Source organism: Triticum dicoccoides, chromosome 2B, assembly GCF_002162155.2.
Source record: "Triticum dicoccoides isolate Atlit2015 ecotype Zavitan chromosome 2B, WEW_v2.0, whole genome shotgun sequence".
NCBI classification, from domain to species: Eukaryota; Viridiplantae; Streptophyta; class Magnoliopsida; order Poales; family Poaceae; genus Triticum; species Triticum dicoccoides.
This window is the reverse complement of record NC_041383.1, coordinates 268,164,370-268,179,519: the sequence shown is the minus strand read 5'-3', so window position 1 is coordinate 268,179,519 and position 15,150 is coordinate 268,164,370.

Sequence of the window (15,150 nt, the reverse complement as noted above, 5' to 3'; positions counted from 1 at the left end):
CTCATGCAATATGATATAAACCCCATCTTTTTATCCTCGATGGGAACAATACAATACGTTCCTTGCAACCCCTGGTGTCACTGGGTAAGGACACCACAAGATTGAACCCAAAGCTAAGCACTTCTCCCATGGCAAGAAAGATCAATCTAGTAGGCCAAACCAAACTGATAATTCGAAGAGACTTGCAAAGATAACTCAATCATACATAAAAGAATTCAGAGGAGATTTAAATATTTCTCATAGATAAACTTGATCATAAACCCACAATTCATCGGATCTCGACAAACACACCGCAAAAATAGTTTACATCGAATAGATCTCCACAAGAGAGGGGGAGAACATTGTATTGAGATCCGAAAAGAGAGAAGAAGCCATCTAGCTAATAACTATGGACCCAAAGATCTGTGGTAAACTACTCACAACTCATCGGAGGGGCTATGGTGCTGATGTAGAAGCCCTTCATGGTTGATTCCCCCTCCGGCGGAGCACCGACGAAGGCTCCAAGATGGGATCTCGCGGATACAGAAGGTTACGGCGGTGAAAATTGTGTTTCGGTGGCTCCCTGGATGTTTTTGGGGTACGTAGGCTTATATAGGAGGAACAAGTACGTCGGTGGCCGCCCGAGGGGCCCACGAGACAGGGGGCGCGCCCTATGGGGGGGGGCCTCCTATCTCGTGGCTGCCTCGGCTGCTTCTTGACTTGCACTCCAAGTCCTCTGGAACACGTTCGTTCAAAAAATCACGCTCCCGAAGGTTTCATTACGTTTGTACTCCGTTTGATATTCCTTTTCTTCAAAATACTGAAATAGGCAAAAAAACAGCAATACGGGTTGGGCCTCCGGTTAGTAGGTTAGTCCCAAAAATGATATAAATGTGTAAAATAAAGCCCATAAACATCCAAAAGGGGTAATATAAAAGCATGGAACAATAAAAAATTATAGATACATTGGAGACGTATGAAGCATCCCCAAGCTTAATTCCTGCTCGTCCTCGAGTAGGTAAATGATAAAAAATAATTTTTTTATGTGGAATGCTACCTAGCATAATTCTCAATGTAATTTTATTTATTGTGGCATGAATGATCAGATCCAAATGATACAAAATAAAACTTCATATTAACATGAAAATGGTGATACTTCTAGCATACTAATCAAAGTAATCATGTCTTCTCAAAATAACACGGCCAAAGAAAGTTATCCCTACAAAATCATATAGTCTGACTTTTGCTCTATCTTCATCACACAAAGTATTTAGTCATGCACAACCCCGATGACAAGCCAAGCAATTGTTTCATACTTTAATAATCTCAAACTCTTTCAACTTTCACGCAATACATGAGTGTGATCCATGGACATAGCACTATATGTGGAATAGAATGGTGGTTGTGGAGAAGACAAAAAGGAGAAGATACTCTCACATCAACTAGGCATATTAACAGGCTATGGAGATGCCCATTAATAGATATCAATGTGAGTGACTAGGGATTGCCATGCAACGGATGCACTAGAGCTATAAATATATGAAAGCTCAACAAAAGAAACAAAGTGGGTGTGCATCCAACTCGCTTGCTCACAAAGACCTAGGGCACTTTTGAGGAAGCCCATCATTGGAATATACAAGACAAGTTCTATAATTAAAAATTCCCACTAGTATATGAAAGTGACAACATATGAGACTCTCTATCATGAAGATCCTGGTGCTACTTTGAAGCACAAGTGTGGAAAAAGAGATAGTAGCATTGTCCCTTCTCTCTTTTTCTCTCTTTTTATTATTATTATTTCTTTTTTTTCTTTCTCTTTTTTTTCTTTGGCCTTCTTTTTTTTCTTTTTGGCTTTTCTCTCTTTTTTTTGTAAAATCCGAAGTCTCATCCCGACTTGTGGGGGAATCATAGTCTTCATCATCCTTTCCTCACTAGGACAATGCTCTAATAATGAAGATCATCACACTTCTATGGATTTACAACTCAAGAATTACAACTCAAAGCTAGAACAAGATATGACTCTATATGAATGCCTCCGGCGGTGTACCGGGATATGCAATGAATCAAGAGCGACATGTATGAAAATTACGAAGGTGGCCTTGCCACAAATACGATGTCAACTACATGATCATGCAAAGAGCAATACAACAAAAGTAATGTGTGTCATATTAACGGAACGGTGGAAAGTTTCATGGCAATATATCTCGGAATGGCTATGGAAATTCCATAATAGGTATGTATGGTGGCTGTTTTGAGGAAGGTATATAGTGGGGGTATGGTACCGGCGAAAGTTGCGCGGTACAAGAGAGGCTAGCAATGGTGGAAGGGTGAGGTGCGTATAATCCATGGACTCAACATTAGTCAAAAGAACTCATATACTTGTTGCAAAAATCTAGAAGTCATCAAAAACCAAAGCACTATGCGCATGCTCCTAGGGGGATAGATTGGTAGGAAAAGACCATCGCTCATCCCCGACCGCCACTCATAAGGAAGACAATCAATAAATAAAATTGTGCTCCAACTTCATCACAAAGCGGTTCACCATACATGCATGCTACGGGAATCACAACCCTCAACACAAGTATTTTTCATAATCACCTCAACTAGCATGACTCTAATATCACTACCTCCATATCTCAAAACATTTATCAAGCATCATATTGATCATAGCATCCAATTCTTTTTCTATGATAGTTTTTATTATACCCAAATTGGATGCTCATCATTCTAGGACCAACTTTGTAACCATAGCAAATACCGTGCTGTTCTAAAAGACTCTCAAAAAGATATAAGTGAAGCATGAGAGACTGGCAATTTCTTCAAAATTAAGACACCACCGTGCTCTAAAAGATATAAGTGAAGCACTTGAGCAAAAACTATCAAGCTCAAAAGATATAAGTGAAGCACATAGAGTATTATAGCAAATTCTAATCAAGTAGGCTTCTCCCAAAAGGTGTGTACAGCAAGAATGATTGTGGTAAACTAAAAAGCAAAGACTAATATAATACACGACGTTCCAAGCAAAACACATATCATGTGGCGAATAAAAATATAGCTCCAAGTAAAGTTACCAATGAATGATGACCAAAGAGGGGATGCCTTCCCGGGGCATCCCCAAGCTTAGGCTTTTGGCTATCCTTGAATATCTTGGGGTGCCATGGGCATCCCCAAGCTTAGGCTCTTGCCACCTTATTCCATAGTCCATAAAAGCTTTACCCAAAACTTGAAAACTTCACAACACAAAACTCAACAGGAAATCTTATAAGCTCCGTTAGTGAAAGAAAACAAAACCACCACATAAGGTACTGTAATGAACTCATTCTTTATTTATTTTGGTGTTAAACCTACTATATTCCGACTTCTCTATGGTTTATAAACTATTTTACTAGCCATAGATGCATCAAAATAAGCAAACAACACACAAAAAACAGAATCTGTCAAAAACAGAACAGTCTGTAGGAATCTATAACTAACGCAAACTTCTGGAACTCTAAAAATCCTACCCAAATAGGAAGTCCTGGACAATTTGTCTATTAATCAGCAGAAAAAAGAATCAACACAAAAGCACGTTTCCGTGATTTAACAAAACTACATTAGTGCGCGCAAAGTTTCTGTTTTTCAGCAGAATCAAATAAACTATCATCATAGGTTATCCTATAGGTTCTACTTGGCACAAACACTAATTAAAAGATAAAAAAACATCTAAACAGAAGTTAGATGCAAAATTTATTACTAAACAGGAAAAAACAAAAAACACAAAGAAAATTGGGTTGCCTGCCAACTAGCGCTATCGTTTAATGCCCCTAGCTAGGCATAAAAGCGAAGATAGATCTAAGTAGTGCCATCTTTGGCACTAAATTCATAAGTAGCTCGCATGATAGATTCATAAGGTAATTTGACTTTCTTTCTTGGAAAGTGCTCCATGCCTTTCTTTAATGGAAATCGGAATCTAATATTCCCTTCCTTCATATCAATAATCGCGCCAATCTTTCTAAGGAAAGGTCTACCAGGAATAATAGGGCAAGAAAGATTGCAATCTATATCAAGAACGATAAAATCTACGGGCACCAAATTTCTATTTGCAACAATGAGAACATCATTGATCCTTCCCATTGGCTTTTTAATGGCGGAATCCGCAAGGTGCAAATTTAAAGAGCAATCATCAAGATCATGGAAACCTAGAATATCACATAAAGGTTTTGGAATCGTGGAAACACTAGCACCCAAATCACACAAAGCAAAACACTCATGATCTTTAATTCTAATCTTTATAGTAGGTTTCCCACTCATCATTAAGTTTTCTAGGTATAGAAACTTCCAAATTAAGTTTTTCATCATAAGATTGCATCAAGGCATCAACGATATGTTTGGTAAAAGCTTTATTTTGACTATAAGTGTAAGGAGAATTAACAACGGATTGCAACAAAGAAATACAACCTTCTAAAGAAAAATTATCATAATCAAATTCCTTGAAATCCGAGATAGTGGGTTCAATGCTATTTAAAGTCATGACCTCTCCAATCCCACTTTTACCAAATTTAGCATCAAGATCTAAAAACTCCGAATTTTGGGACGCCTTCTAGGTAAAGTTGACTCATCTTCAGTCCAATAATTATCAAGATTCATATTGCAAAACAAAGATCTAATAGGAGATGCATCAATAACTTTAAGATCCTCATCATTATTTTCATAGAAACTAGAAGAACACGCCTTTATAAAGCTATCATTCTTAGCACGCAATCTAGCTGTTCTTTCTTTGCACTCATCAATGGAAATTCTCATTGCTTTGAGAGACTCATTGATATCATGCTTAGGAGAAGAAGATCTAAGTTTAAGAGAATCAACATCAAGCGAAAGTCTATCAAGGTTCCTAGCCAAATCATCAACTTTGAGCAATTTTTCTTCAAGCAAGGCATTAAAATTCTTTTGAGAAATCATAAATTCTTTCACACTATTCTCAAAATCAGAGGGCATATTATTAAAATTACCATAAGAATTATTGTAGGAATTTCCATAATTATTACAGGAATTACTAGGGAATGGTCTAGCATTAAAGTTTCCTCTATAAGCATTGTTTCCAAAACTATTCCTACCAACAAAATTAACATCCATAGATTCATTATTATTCTCAATCGAAGTAGACAAAGGCATATCATTGGGATCAAGAGGAGTATTTTTAGTAGAAACAATTTCATAAGTTCATCCATCTTTTCACTCAAAACATTGACTTCTTCTATAGCATGCACTTTTTTGCTAGAAGATCTTTCGGTGTGCCATTGAGAATAATTAGCCATAATATTATCAAGAAGTTTTGTAGCATCTCCTAACGTGATTTCCATAAACGTGCCTCCCACGGCCGAATCTAAGAGATTTCTAGAAGCAAAGTCCAAACCGGCATAAAATTTTTGTATGATCATCCATAATTTCAAACCATGAGTAGGGCAATTGCGAATCATCAATTTCATTCTTTCCCAAGATTGGGCAACATGCTCATGATCAAGTTGTTTAAAATTCATAATATCGTTTCTAAGAGTGATGATCTTAGCGGGAGGTAAATACTTAGAGATAAAAGCATCTTTGCACTTGTTCCAAGAATCAATACTATTTTTAGGCAAAGAAAAAACCAAACTTTAGCACGATCTCTAAGTGAAAACGGAAATAACTTCAATTTAACAATATCGTTATCCGTATCTTTCTTCTTTTGCATATCACACAAATCAACAAAGTTGTTTAGATGAGTAGCAACATCTTCACTAGGAAGGCCGGCGAATTGATCTTTCATAACAAGATTCAGCAAAGCAGTATTGATTTTGCAAGACTCAACATCATTAAGAGGAGCAATAGGAGTACTAAGGAAATCATTATTATTGGTATTCGAGAAATCACACAATTTGGTATTATCTTGCGCCATGGCAACAAGTAATCCAACACACAAGCAAACAGAAAAAGGCAAGCGAAAGAGAGAGAGGAGGAGGTTGGGAAAGAGAGGGCGAATAAAATGGCAAGGGTGAAGTGGGGGAGAGGAAAACAAGAGGCGAATGGCAAATAATGTAAATGCGAGGGAGATGGGTTTGTGATGGGTACTTGGTATGTCTTGACTTGAGCGAAGACCTCCCGGGCAATGGCGCCAGAAATCCTTCTTGCTACGTCTTGAGCTTGCGTTGGTTTTCCTTGAAGAGGAAAGGGTGATGCAGCAATAGTAGCGTAAGTATTTCCCTCAGTTTTTGAGAACCAAGGTATCAATCCAGTAGGAGGCTCCTCAAAAGTCCCACACACCTACACAAACAACAAAGAACTCGCAACCAACGCAATAAAGGGGTTGTCAATCCCTTCACGGCCACTTGCGAAAGTGAGATCTAATAGAGATAGTATGATAAGATAAATATATTTTTGGTATTTTATAATATAGATGCAAAAATTAAAGATGCAAATAAAAGTAGATTGGAAGCTAATATGATAAGAGATAGACCCGGGGCCATAGGTTTCTCTCAAGATAGCATAAGTATTACGGTGGGTGAACAAATTACTGTTGAGCAATTGATAGAAAAGCGAATAATTATGAGATTATCTAGGCATGATCATGTATATAGGCATCACGTCCGCAATAAGTAGACCGACTCCTGCCTGCATCTACTACTATTACTCCACACATCGACCGACTCCTGCCTGCATCTAGAGTATTAAGTTCATAAGAACAGAGTAACGCATTAAGCAAGATGCCATGATGTAGAGGGATAAACTCATGCAATATGATATAAACCCCATCTTTTTATCCTCGATGGCAACAATACAATACGTTCCTTGCAACCCCTGGTGTCACTGGGTAAGGACACCACAAGATTGAACCCAAAGCTAAGCACTTCTCCCATGGCAAGAAAGATCAATCTAGTAGGCCAAACCAAACTGATAATTCGAAGAGACTTGCAAAGATAACTCAATCATACATAAAAGAATTTAGAGGAGATTCAAATATTTCTCATAGATAAACTTGATCATAAACCCACAATTCATCGGATCTCGACAAACACACCGCAAAAAGATTTTACATCGAATAGATCTCCACAAGAGAGGGAGAGAACATTGTATTGAGATCCAAAAAGTGAGAAGAAGCCATCTAGCTAATAACTATGAACCCGAAGGTCTGTGGTAAACTACTCACAACTCATCGGAGGGGCTATGGTGTTGATGTAGAAGCCCTCCATGGTCGATTCCGAGCACCGGCGAAGGCTCCAAGATGGGATCTCATGGATACAGAAGTTTATAGCGGTGGAAATTGTGTTTCGGTGGCTCCCTGGATGTTTTCGGGGTACGTAGGCTTATATAGGAGGAAGAAGTACGTCGGTGGCTGCCCGAGGGGCCCACGAGACAGGGGGAACGCCCTATCTCGTGGCTGCCTCGGATGCTTATTGACTTGCACTCCAAGTCCTCTGGATCACGTTCGTTCCAAAAATAACGCTCCCGAAGGTTTCATTCCGTTTGGACTCCGTTTGATATTCCTTTTCTTCGAAATACTTAAATAGGCAAAAAACAGCAATACGGGTTGGGCCTCCGGTTAGTAGGTTAGTCCCAAAAATGATATAAATGTGTAAAATAAAGCCCATAAACATCCAAAAGGGGTAATATAATAGCATGGGACAATCAAAAATTATAGATATGTTGGAGACGTATCAGGGAGCTGGGGCAGTAGGGCAAGGCAGGTTTCGAAGGAATATATACCTGAGGGTCGTCGGCAAGTGTCAAAGACGGCGTCGGGAGGCCGCATCTTGGCCATAATACCACAGGGAGGAAGAAGGGGTCGGCGGCCCTCCGGAGCCGGCACTCTCTCGGAGAGAACGGCATGGCCGCCGATCGGGACGCGCGGGTAGCCGTTGGTCTCCTCCCTCGCCGCAGACAAGAGCTTGAACGATGCACCTACACCCCTGCCCCGGTCGAGGTTGTCCGGCTGGATTTGTGACCAGTCGTGAGCTGAGAGAGAGTGAACGAGAGGAACCCTAGTAAAGAAAGCGCTAAGGCTCCTTCTTATATATGTAGTGGAGTGATTTTGTTGTACCAGCTTCAAAAAAATGCGCTCCTACGTTTACCCGCAAGTGGGTGTGAGAGAACTAGTGTGTGCGTGCACCGCTTCTCTTCGTGAGAGTACAATATACTATGCCCAAAGAACGTTCACCACAAGAGTAATAGTATAAGTGTGTGACTTGTGAGAGAGAGGGGGGCACGTATCAATGCATGTGTCCGTAAATCATTATCCGACAAACGTTCGCAACAAGCCTTTTCCTGACGAACGTTGTAAGAACCATTAGATCGGCATCCGACAGTGTTAGTTTTGCCTTGTCATTTAACAGAACAGCCACTCCTCCTACACACAAATCTTCCACATGAGTGTTAGCAACTGCCGTATGCTCCCTCCGTTCCAAAATGCAGTGCATATAGCTTTGTTGAAAGTTTGAACCTCACAAACTTTTACCGAGTTTTCGTGTACCAAATTGCACATGTAGAATACCCTGTATATATCATTTCATTCATCTTCGAGAGGTAACTACAAAGATGGGGGAGGAGTCTACAAAGAAATACCATCGTATCACCTGCAGCAATTTCAACCATCCTTTGGTGTGGAGGAATATCATAGGAACTCTATATGATATGATTTTTATAGGATTTTTTCCTTTAGAGCTAATTGGTTCATAGGTATAGATTCATATACTCCACATTTCAAAGGAAATAAACATGATATCATTTCTATAGCTTTAAAGCCACTTGGTTCATATGAATGGATTCCTATACTCCCATAATTTCAAAGGAAAATAAACATTAGCGTATATTCAATAGAAAAGTTCCTATGATATGAACCAAATTACATCTCTTTTCTAATCCCTCCTCATAGGAATTGAGAGACATGTCATCTCTAGATTCAATAGAAAAGTTCCTATAATGTCAACCAAATGACATCTCTTTTCCAATCCCTACTCGTAGGAATTGAGATACTCCATGTCATCTCTTTCCCTACAACTTCCATGTATACATCTTATATTCCTAAATAGCTAGTACAACCCACTAGTAGCTTTTCTCCAAGACATGCAACTATGGCACAAGAACTATATAGTGTGCGAATAACTTGAAATATGGTCGTTGGATGAAGCTAATCCGACAGTGCAGAGATGGCAAATCCGAGCACTACTGGCCGTTGGATATCATCAACATTCCACCAGATCTGCCACATGTACAATTTAGAAGACCCCATGGTTGAACTTAAGCATAATGCACAAACCTCAAAACACATGCACTTCTCCTTTGTTCTAGAATCTTCCGTATCATAATTGATTTTTTTTATAAATGAAATGCCATTATTTGTTTTTTACTTTATGCTTTACAATGCACAACCCCATGAATCTTAACATTTTTATAAAACTAATTTATTTTGAATGAGATGAACTATAAGAACAAAACGAACATCTACATCATGCATATATGACTCAAAGCTTCACATGCTATAGTGTATATTTATTCGTAATTTGGTCTCGAAATCTCATGCGATCAATGCATGTGTACCTTCCAAGTTTTGAGTAGAGTAGCAAATTTCACGCGGCCCTGGGTATATCAAAATGCAGGGCCCATGTATCATTGCCTTTCGGTTGAACCTACGTCCAAAGTTTTTTGTACGTACTATATCTCCACTGGTCCCCGAACCCAAAATGCTGCCTCGTTCCCCTAAAACCAAGCGGCCCACACATATTTAAGGCGTCGATTCGAACTCAATCCCTCTCCCGTTTACTACGATGTGGCCCCACACACCCTAGTAGTACTCCTACAAACCCTACCGCCGCACACATCATCGGTTTTCTTCAGACTACCCACAGTGGGAGTAACATAGATAGTAACATCACACATATCTAGGTTAAATAGATGATGTGGCATGCAATAAATGAAGAAATAGATGAAAGTGGTAACCTAGCTAGTTACTACTAGTACGAGTAACATCACACATATCAAGGCAAGATGTGTCTATAGACTAATAAATGAAGTGTTGCATGTTACCACACATATGTTACTCCCCACTATAGAGATAGTAACATAGACTAGTAACATGGGCATGTTACTAGTCTATGTTACTATCCATTATGGCTAGTCTCAAGAGGACGAGGGAGAAGCCGATTTGTAGTGGAGGCGCTTTAAAAAAATGATCTAAAGTGGAGACCCCTACCCTAGGGTGCCCTAGGTAGCTGCGCACGCATCATTGGTTTTGTCTTTTCTTTATGCTCTTGCGCCCTAGAGTGAAATGATGGTTGCTTCGTCCGTCCAGCTTAATGCGGGAAAGGTGGGGCTTTGTGATTTGACCCCTCGTCACAATTCCAACCGCTGCTCCGAACTGTAATTTATTGCATCACACGTGGAACAGGACGGTGGATGAGCCACATGTCGCCCAAAGGGGCCCTGTTAAGTGTGTCACCATTTCGTGTGCGGACTGACCCTGCTTGAGTCGCTACGCCAACACGACAGGTGCAGCCTACCACTTGGTTTTGCTCCTTGGTGAATCCCGACTATATTGATCTAAAAAGATACGTACTGAACTACCCTCTCCATCTCGTTTTTTAGACGTCTCGGTTTATAGGGCGTGCAATAGTTCTAGGCCATCCATTTGACTAACTAAACCTGAGTTACTATGTCACAAAAAGTATATCATTGGATTATTAAGCAGATGTAGTTTCGAAACATATACTGTTCATCACATATATAGCCAGTTAAATTATCAACCTAGAACGATGTGCATGCCACGTAAACCAATACAAAGGAAGTACAATAGTAAAAATGAGGTGATTTTACCAAGCGATTGGCGGGGGGGGGGCATGGCCTGGCATGTGGTCCCACGTGTCATGATGTACCAAGGCAATGCACATGTCCCTCTTGAGGCAGAAGCAATACTACGTGCTTTGAGATGATGGCGAACCGAAGTGTGAAATAATGGTTGCTTCGTCTGTCCGGGAAGGTGCAACATTGTGATTTGATGTCTCATTGCTCATTACTACTACCACTGGGGCGGTATGACCAGGGTGCGTCCCCCCTGCTATTCTACACTGTTATTTGGTGCTTGACACATCAACTCGATTGCTATATGTCCCACATGTTGGAGACAGGAAGTACAGAATTCATGAAAGCGAGCGTCGATGGAGGAGTACAAGACACGACTTGGGTTTTTTGCTGCTTCGCGCGATCCATCGATACAAAAGCGGACTAAAAAAAGGCGAGGGCGGGTCTTCTCCTGTGCGGCGGGAAGGGGAGTTTGTCATAGTCTGTTCGAGGCAAGGAGGCAGGAAGGAAAACAAGCAAATAAAGGTTGAGCGACTTAGTTTTGGGAAAATCTTATTTTACGGAGTACGTACCCACTAGGGTTTATAGGGCTCATCTACAAAACATTCATTTTTCCGTTTTATAAATCTCAATTCTACTACTAATAGTAGTACCATCACATGTTGGATTTCGAGGTGCGTTAGATCACCCGATGCAAGCAGTGTCAAGAGAAAACTCATCAATGCATGTAGAAGTTCATGGAAATTTAGTGGTCATTCATGCATTCTTTCTAATTAATGCCTCGGTAAACATAACTTCTTGAGAAAAACGAGTGTACTAATTACTTGTGCAAACTAGGAGTACGAAATTAATTCGACCACTCACCGTCTACCTTGGTTGGAGAGATTTTGAAATTGAGCCATAAACTGGAAAGGAGGGAGTAGTAACTTTTTGTCTCGATTACTATTTGTGGCCTTGTATAGATGCAAAATGTATTTTTTTATAGTGGCCTTGTATAAGTAAATGGAGGGAGTACTAAAGGACATATATATTCCAAACAATATGATAATCTCTCTAACCAAGGTAGTAGGGACGAGGAGTAAACGGAGGGAGTACTAGTAAAATTATCTCCTCGTCCTGCGAGCCACCATGCGTGTGGGCGAGGGAGCGGGCGTAAGGCGTAGTAAGCAAGCTTCACCTCATCCTGTGAGCCACCGCGCCCGTGGGCGGGGGAGACGGCGTACTAAGCAAGCTTCTCCTTGTTCTGCGAGTTGACGGGACACATCAAAAGTACTCCAGTGTTTAGAGCCTTCCCTCTAAGGTAGGCCCCACTATATTTGCCTCTTTTTTAACATAACACGTCAAGTCGCAATTTGTTTGTTCACCGTGCGTGCACCTCTTCTCTTCGTGCACGTCCCACACCTATGTGGGTGTGTGTGAGAGGGACTATAGAGATACAAACCTAGACATAATGCCCCGTCCATCCCCATGCCTCCGCCCAATCCGACCACCAGTCACCACCATGCCCCACTCCTCCTCACATTATCTCTCATCTTTCTCCCTCCATTTTTATATACAAGGCCACTATCAAAATTACAATTTGCAGATATACAAGGCCACTAACACTAATCGATGCAATATTAATGGTATTTGCCTCGTAGTACTACTAGCAAAGGAGGACATTAATTATCCCTTGCATGCATGCGGGAGTGTGAGCATTGGCTTGATGTGCATGAAAGAGAAGAATACACATTAATTTACACGGCAAACAAGGAAACAAGGTGGCTTGCAACATTGAGTTAGAAGACATTAATTTTTGCCTTGGTACCTGTAATATGGGTTTGTGGCCTTGTATACAAAAATGGAGTCCAATAAAATTCTCGAGATACCATTTATTCGATAAAATTCTCGAGCAATCGTTAGTTTTTAAAAAATGGGATTACTCCTGCATGGGACAATCACAATAGGTGTTTTGTAAAAAAATGCATCTTGATGTTCCGTGCAATGCACGGGCATCTTGCTAGTCCATGAAAAAAACACATGGCAAAATTCGACGGCGAACGAGGGATTTGAATCTGTTGGGAGGGGTTGTCTGGATCTTGCCCGGGGTAGCCAAAATATTGGCGACCCTTTTGTCCACTGGTGCCTTTGCCATTGATGAACGAGGAATGGCTCGGGTTCTCATGCATCCTCCAGCGCGCACGTTGGAGACGAACTTGCACGAGATGTGTTCTTTTTGTCCCACCATGCCGCCCGAGCCGCCCGCAGACTGACCGGCGACCCACAAATTATGCCATCCAACCATAGCCGCACACATTATGATAGCAAGTCAACCAACCAGACAAAATTCATGCAAACACGGCGATATTTCATATAAACAACAACGGAAATCATATAAGATACCGGATTTTCATACAAAGATGACGAATTTCATTACATTCAAATGAACTACGTGGTGCTAGTTCTAGACAACACATGTATATAATACCTGGCATAAATGGTCGCTCGCCGATCGATTTGTGTTCCTCATGTCCGGCAGCACGATAACCGAACTGCCGGGAGCCCCGGAGGTATATGCAGGGTCGACGAAGGTCCTCGCAAGAAAAGGATCTGGCAAGACACCTACTTGTACACCGGCGTCGCCTCCGTGGTGGCCTTCACGGGACCCAAGCGGCGGCGGCCTCCCGTGTTCTACTTCTCCTCTATGATGGCGGCGGACGCAGAGGCGCTCACCACCGACTCGTCGCTCTCCGTGCACCCGGCTTCTGTCGCTGCTTGCATGGCGCGGCCACCGGCATGGGAGTCTCGGCCACAGAAACGGGAGACGTGGTATGAGGCGGCAGCATGGACGGCAGCAACGACGCCCGTGCGCGGCTCCTCGTCGAGCTGGCCTAGAGCAGTGAGTTGCTGAACCGCCCGCCGACTTGGGGCGGCAACTGGCTCCGTCGGGCGAGGGGAGGGAGGTGGATCAGCGAGCTACATAGCTCGTATCCGGCGAGCTCGGCGGGCCACCCAGCCAGCATGGATGCGGAATAACTACTCTTCGTAAGCCACTGTAAGAGTGGACAAAATGGTGAAGGAGGAGATAGGGGAGCGGCGGAGGTGTGCGGTTCTTGGCCGGCGTTTGGCCTCGTTTAAATAGGAGATTAAATAGACGGCGGACGGGAGGAGCTCGGCCGGTGTTGCGTTTAATGTTGACCCGGTCATGAACGGATGTGCGTCCACAGTGGGTTTCTCGGCTTCCACACGGTCGGGTTTCATGGAGGCGTTTGAATGCGGCAATGAGGTGTGTTCAGCCAGGCATGCAGCAAGTGGCGCCCTCGACCCTGACGTAGGACAGCGCGCCGTTCTTCGACTGACATGTGGGCTCTTTGGGTACATGGCCTGCATGTTAGTGACCCAATGCAGGCAGCGCACAGCAGAGGAACCTTTGGTGGGCCAAGGCGATCAGAAGCGGGCATTTCATAAACCGATGATTGTTCATTGAGTGTGACGTCATCCTTTTCATGTAGATAAGCCTACTATGTTGATAGCTCGTTCAATACGTTGTGATTCATAAAGACCACTACAAACATCAACGTTCTACTTATCACAGATAAGATTGATTAATACCCGTAACAATCCATGTCCTTAACAAAGGGTGCATGCATGTATAGGTTGAGCATGTGTCTTGCGTTGTGTGATGTGTGCATCCAGGCGTGCGAGTGTTGTGTGCATGCAAGGGTACGTTTCAGTGTTGCATGCATGTGTGCGTACGTGCGTGTGTTCGTGAGTGCATGTGTACGTGTCAATGTTGCATGCCTGCATGCGTGTGTGTGTTCGTTATGTGTATATGTCAGTGTTGCACGCCTGCATGCGTGCGTGTCTTGCACGCGTGCATGTGTACTTATGGGGTTAGGCTACACGTCAGTCGACTAACTTTTTCATCTTTGGTTATTAGATTTTCCAGCTGTTGGATATGAAATCAAGGCCCTGCAGTTTATCATCAAACTCCACCCCCCTAAGCCGCCATCCACAACCGGCCGAACCGCCGGCCCCCACCACCCGCGCCGCCATGCCGCCCCGCCCACCCCAAAACCACTCCTCACCGTCGGTCCGTCGCCGCACCGGCTATCCTTCTAGGCCCCCCGCACCGAGCTTTTTCTCCGGCGATCCCCAACCCACCGCGTAATCAACGCGCCCCCCACTGCCGGCGACTGCCAACCAGAGGTCTCACAACTTCGAGTACCCACCGACCACTAATTTATTACCATTTCTGTCCTTCATATACGCGCTGACGGGGTGGGCCCTATGGTAATGTGCGCTGCTGAATGTGGACCGTTTGACTAGTCAATTGATCGTGTCATCAACAAATTATGGAGCTGCATGGTGAGCCGGTGACCATATGAT